The following is a 6689-nucleotide window of genomic DNA, read 5'->3' as shown; positions in this document are numbered from 1 at the left end:
TCCACCTTTTCGAGTTCGTTTTCGTCCGTCGCTCACGCTGAGGAATCAATCGAGCTCTCCTCTTCGGAACGGCGAGTTCTCCGCTTTCTGGTCTCCACTCTTCTCGCACCTGTACACTCCGCGTGCGCGCGCGCACACCAACTCCAACCGACGACGAACGCACGCCGAACGAGACTGCGGTCCATCGCCGCCGTCGACGGCGACGAACGCCGCCACCTCGCCGCTCCGCCCATGTCGGCCCCCTCCTCGTCCGCCCCACTGCGGCGTGCTCGCCGCGTGAGTTCCTCCTGGCGATCGCATGGTTACTGCTCCTGCCTGTTTACCTACGCGCCAGGTACGAAAGAACAGTTCCTTTTCAAATTCGATCCATGATGTTCCGCGTGAAGGTGGCTGCGTAGCGGCGTTATTTCCGCGGTTCTATAACCTTATTATTTTGTTTTACTTTTTTTGTAAGTATACTTGGAGATTTATTACACCGGCTACCAGAGACACAAACAGATACAAATATTAAAGCAGGAAAAAACTGTCGGTTTTAAATCGAAAAGAAATCGAAAAGAGTATGGCAGTTATGCACGACCGAGATGCTTCCAACCATGACGCGGAAATATTTATACTCTTTGTAATTATGTCGCTTTCGAAACAAACGGCTGACTAATAAATAGTTATACCTCGAATAGCCTCGGTATTGCATTCGATTCCAGCATGCATTGTAGTCCGATAGAACTCTTCGTAAAGCATTCAGACGTGCGTACAAACGCACCGAATCGCACTTACGACGTGAACTTAGGCACGGACGCTCGCAACACGAATTAGGCGCCAAGCACGAGCACGAGCAGCGCGCGCGCACTCGGCCGCGCCCGGCTAACTTCGCGTCCCTACGGAGCGCTCGTGGACCGTGCGTACGTGCACTCTCCTGCACTTTCCGCACCTACGATAAAACAGACATACATTTGGGGCAGAGAGAAACCTGAGAGCGGCCACCAGCCTCCACGGGCACATTTCCTGACGTTCGACGCGCCGCCTGACAAAGTCGACGTGAACTAGTTCGTTACGCTCGGTAATGATACATGATTCGTGTCCAAACTATTCACAAGGAAGCTTTCCCATGTAAACTCTACTTTCGAACGAGTCATAGTGCGTTCGAAAGGGAAGGTAAAAAATATTAATGTCGTGTTCGAGGGTTTGGGTGTATGAGCCTTGGTTTCGGAGAAATTTACATCTAAAAGTGAGCATTTTTCCAGCGGTACTAAAAGTACCATAAATAGCTACAATTCGGCGTGAAGCGCGGTGGTCTAGTAGCTAAGCGGGAGGCTCGTATTTTGCCATCCGCGCAAGTTGGGTTCGAGACCGAGTTGTGATAATTTTTTTTCTTCGGATTTTTGTTTCTTTGTGTTTGCATTATATTTTTTTTATTATGTAAATAATGATTTATTATGTTTTATTATATTTTGGAGGTATACGTATATGTATAATGAGACATAAACATATACATTTAACATTTGTAAACTTTTTATTTATTTATATAGTTTGTATACTGTCGAGTGTTTATTTATTATAAAATTCTGACTCATTAAAAAAAAGTGTCACAACCTCTGTGCTTATGACTGTACAGTGTTGCGGATGAAAATTTATATAAAAGCATTTATGTTTTTTATGCTTTTATATAAATTTTCCATCCGCAACACTGTACGGTCATGTCAGAATTTTATAATAAATAAACACTCGACAGTATACAAACTATATAAATAAATAAAAAGTTTACAAATGTTAAATGTATATGTTTATGTCTCATTATACAGGGTGTTTCCTCTAACTGTAGCACTTAGAATATCTCTGCTTCCTTTGATGATATGAAAAAAGTCAAAGGACGAAAATTGTTCGATACAAAGAGACTAGTACTCTGGTAAGAAAATTACTTTTTTTAATGTAACCTTTCACAAGATATCAAGGTCATGAACATTGTTTTAAATGAGATGGTATATTTTCCTTAACGAAATGATGTAGCTTGTAAAAAAACAAATTCAACCATACAGAATATGTTGACCTTCAAATGACTTTGAACCACAAAAATCACGTTTAGGAAAAGAAACTCTATTTATTGTCTCGCGATAAACTTCATTTGCACGGAGCATACTCAACGAATCATTTCCTGATCGCTGGATTGGACGTGGTGGAAGAATTTCTTGGCTGGCTCGATCACCAGATCTTACGCCTCTTGATTTTTTTCTTTGGGGACACCTAAAAATGAAGTTTATCGCGATATTCCGACAACACCTGAAGATATGCGAGAAAGAATTCAGCGTGCGTGCACCGCAATTACTCCGGAATCTCTCAAAACCGTAAAACAATCGTTTATTCATCGAATTCGAAAGTGTATGGAAGTAAACGGTGATCATTTCGAACATCTGTAAAAAAGGTATATCTTTGTAGTTATACATACAATAAATAGAGTTTCTTTTCCTAAACGTGATTTTTTGGTTCAAAGTCATTTGAAGGTCAACATATTTTGTATGGTTGAATTTGTTTTTTACAAGCTACATCATTTCGTTGAGGAAAATATACCATCTCATTTAAAACAATGTTCATGACCTTGATATCTTATGAAAGGTCACATTAAAAAAAATAATTTTCTTACCAGAGTACTAGTCTCTTTGAATCGAACAATTTTCGTCCTTTGACTTTTTTCATATCATCAAAGGAAGCAGAGATATTCTAAGTGCTACAGTTAGAGAAATACCCTGTATACGTATACCTCCAAAATATAATAAAACATAATAAATCATTATTTACATAATAATTTATTATGTACATAATAAAAAAATATAATGCAAACACAAAGAAACAAAAATCCAAAAAAAAAATTATCACAACTCGGTCTCGAACCCAACTTGCGCGGTTGGCAAAATAGGAGTCCCGCGCTTAGCCACTAGACCACGGCGTTTCACGCCGAATCGTAGCTATTCATGGTACTTTCCGTACCGGTGGAAAATGCTCACTTGTATCATTACCGAGCGTAACGAACTAGTTCACGTCGACTTTGTCAGGCGGCGCCAAACGTCAGGAGGCTGGTGGCCGCTCTCAGGTTTCTCTCTGCAGACATACATTTGGGCCTCAAAGGCGAGGAGGAGAGGAGACGCGCAACGCGCAGAGAGTGCAGCTGAAACAGACCGAGTTACCGTTGCGGAGTGCAGTCGCGGGCAGCCGAGTCGCCGTCGCGGTGTCAGCTCGCCGATGGTGACTCACGGTCCGTCTGCAGCGCGCGCGTCAATTGATCCCTCGTCCCGCACCTCCGAGACGTCCGACCGCGTTCTGCTCGTCCCCCGAGCAGGTGAGTGACGGTAGATACGCGCTCGTCAACGGCTCGCGCCGACCGCGTCGAGCTTCGGAATTGTCCGTTGTTGAATCCGTCAACGGCTCGGCGGCGAGCGGAAGCAGGTTAAGTGCATCCGCGTCCCACCGTTTTGCGCCGACGTCCTTTCGTTCTACGTTGACCCCGGAAGCCGGACGTGGGGAGCTCATAGTCATCGTCTACGTGGTTTGCTCCGTAACGGCTAATAACGATTTCACCAGATCGCCAGATGGAACTCCGTCCGCGCCGAGTACCTGCCGAGTGTACTTTCTAAAGCGTGACTCATGCTGTCAACGAGGGGGTAAAAAGCTGGAATGCCATTCTGGAGATCCGTCTAGTTTACCAGCCGCGAGCAGTATTCAGGTGATGTCGCGGTCGCGGTCGCTGGGATCCGTGATAAGAGCTCGGCATAGTTTGTTTATGGCCTTGTTGTATCGTACATCGTGTGTGCATGTGTGTGTATGTATGTAAACGAAGTTGGAGCACGCGGGTGTGCGGGAATGTGAGATAATAAATTTGTATGTATTCTTCCAGACGCGCCATTGGGAATAATTACATGATATCAGTTGTACGCAGTACGACGCGTGTGTCAACTAGACTGACAAACAAACCGCAGCGAAAGATACCGTAATTGTAATTGCCCATTGGAATGGTAGCATTAACGTCTCTCTCTTAATAAATTATTTAACACGGCAATTATCTCTCCTTGTTAACTGTACTACATGCAACACGTGTAAATTACATTAGAAGTATGTATCTCGAAAGATATTAAGGGGGGAACCTGCCTGCTTTGGAACGCTGAAAATAAGGTATATTTTACGAATTGTTTTTGGAGAAACTATACAGCGGATCATTATAAAACTTTGATGCATTTATTAGTACATGTTTAAAGATAACAAAAATTATTTTTTGATTTGAATATATCGCTTGTAGAGGTCGTCCTGGAGAAATCTTAGTGCAGCCGCGTCGCCGGCATTGCAAATTGGTGAGCATTCTCCTGCCTCGAAATTTCGTCTGAACTGAAAAATTGAAATATGTTCTCGTTATATATGAATTCCCATCGTCGATGAACCAAAGAGAGAAGAAAAAAGTTGAAAAGTGCTAAAATGGTGGAGCTTAGAACACAAAAGTACGATTTTTAGGCAAAGGTTTTGAACTTTTTCATGCAAAAATAATTGTTTAACTTAATGTTTTTATGAATATTAAAGGTTCATCGACGATGGGAATTCATAAATAACGAGAAAATATTTCAATTTTTCAGTTTGGATGAAATTTGGAGGCAGGAGAATGCTCACCAATTTACAATGCCTCCAGGACGACCTCTACAGGCGACATATTCAAATAAAAAAATAATTTTTTTATCTTTAAACATGTACTAATAAATGCATCAAAGTTTTATAATGATCCGCTGTATAGTTTCTCCAAAAAAAATTCGTAAAGTTATACCTTATTTTCAACGTTCTAAAGCAGGCTCCCCCCTTAAGGGGATGCTGGAGTTGCTAGTGAACTATTTTTTCACTATAGCGATGGTAATTGCAGTTTCGAAAATTCTCTTTATTGCTTGTACAGAATAAAAAATCCTTTTCCACAAATGAAGTATAGATAGAAAGAAAGTCCGCTCTACAGGACTTTATACTCAAAATGGCAAAAAGTTAAAAACTTGCATTTGTCTTTTCTAACTTTGTTCCATTTTGAATATAAAGTCCTGTAGAGCGGACTTTCTTTCTATCTATACTTCACTTGTGGAAAAGGATTTTTTATTCTGCACAAGTAATAAAGAGAATTTTCGAAACTGCAATTACCATCGCTATAGTGAAAAAATAGTTCACTAGCAACTCCAGCATGCCCTTAAGGGGGGAGCCTGCTTTGGAACGCTGAAAATAAGGTATATTTTACGAATTGTTTTTGGAGAAACTATACAGCGGATCATTATGAAACTTTGATGCATTTATTAGTACATGTTTAAAGATAAAAAAAATTATTTTTTGATTTGAATATATCGCTTGTAGAGGTCGTCCTGGAGAAATCTTAGTGCAGCCGCGTCGCCGGCGTTGCAAATTGGTGAGCATTCTCCTGCCTCGAAATTTCGTCTAAACTGAAAAATTGAAATATGTTCTCGTTATTTATGAATTCCCATCGTCGATGAACCAAAGAGAGAAGAAAAAAGTTGAAAAGTGCCAAAATGGTGGAGCTTAGAACACAAAAGTACGATTTTTAGGCAAAGGTTTTGAACTTTTTCATGCAAAAATAATTGTTTAACTTAATGTTTTTATGAATATTAAAGGTTCATCGACGATGGGAATTCATAAATAACGAGAAAATATTTCAATTTTTCAGTTTGGATGAAATTTGGAGGCAGGAGAATGCTCACCAATTTACAATGCCTCCAGGACGACCTCTACAGGCGACATATTCAAATAAAAAAATAATTTTTTTATCTTTAAACATGTACTAATAAATGCATCAAAGTTTTATAATGATCCGCTGTATAGTTTCTCCAAAAAAAATTCGTAAAGTTATACCTTATTTTCAACGTTCTAAAGCAGGCTCCCCCCTTAAGGGATGCTGGAGTTGCTAGTGAACTATTTTTTCACTATAGCGATGGTAATTGCAGTTTCGAAAATTCTCTTTATTGCTTGTACAGAATAAAAAATCCTTTTCCACAAATGAAGTATAGATAGAAAGAAAGTCCGCTCTACAGGACTTTATACTCAAAATGGCAAAAAGTTAAAAACTTGCATTTGTCTTTTCTAACTTTGTTCCATTTTGAATATAAAGTCCTGTAGAGCGGACTTTCTTTCTATCTATACTTCACTTGTGGAAAAGGATTTTTTATTCTGCACAAGTAATAAAGAGAATTTTCGAAACTGCAATTACCATCGCTATAGTGAAAAAATAGTTCACTAGCAACTCCAGCATGCCCTTAAGGGGGAGCCTGCTTGGAACGCTGAAAATAAGGTATATTTTACGAATTGTTTTTGGAGAAACTATACAGCGGATCATTATGAAACTTTGATGCATTTATTAGTACATGTTTAAAGATAAAAAAAATTATTTTTTGATTTGAATATATCGCTTGTAGAGGTCGTCCTGGAGAAATCTTAGTGCAGCCGCGTCGCCGGCGTTGCAAATTGGTGAGCATTCTCCTGCCTCGAAATTTCGTCTAAACTGAAAAATTGAAATATGTTCTCGTTATTTATGAATTCCCATCGTCGATGAACCAAAGAGAGAAGAAAAAAGTTGAAAAGTGCCAAAATGGTGGAGCTTAGAACACAAAAGTACGATTTTTAGGCAAAGGTTTTGAACTTTTCATGCAAAAATAATTGTTTAACTTAATGTT

At 39.9% G+C, this 6689-nt stretch overlaps 1 protein-coding gene across 1 annotated transcript in view; it reads right to left on the bottom strand.

The window, feature by feature from the left end:
• LOC105281541 (protein crumbs) overlaps positions 1-96 on the bottom strand; it is a 91960-nt gene extending 91864 nt beyond the window's left edge. Inside the window, exon 1 of the mRNA XM_026972905.1 lies at positions 6-96. The gene's annotated coding sequence lies outside the window, so the exon portion shown is untranslated. The remainder of the gene's footprint in view (positions 1-5) is intronic.
• Between the last annotated feature and the right edge of the window lie 6593 nt (positions 97-6689).

The sequence above is a fragment of the Ooceraea biroi genome, chromosome 10 (genome assembly GCF_003672135.1).
Source record: "Ooceraea biroi isolate clonal line C1 chromosome 10, Obir_v5.4, whole genome shotgun sequence".
Lineage (NCBI taxonomy): Eukaryota > Metazoa > Arthropoda > Insecta > Hymenoptera > Formicidae > Ooceraea > Ooceraea biroi.
The sequence above is the reverse complement of the archived record's forward strand: the minus strand, read 5'-3'. Positions and strand labels throughout refer to the sequence as shown.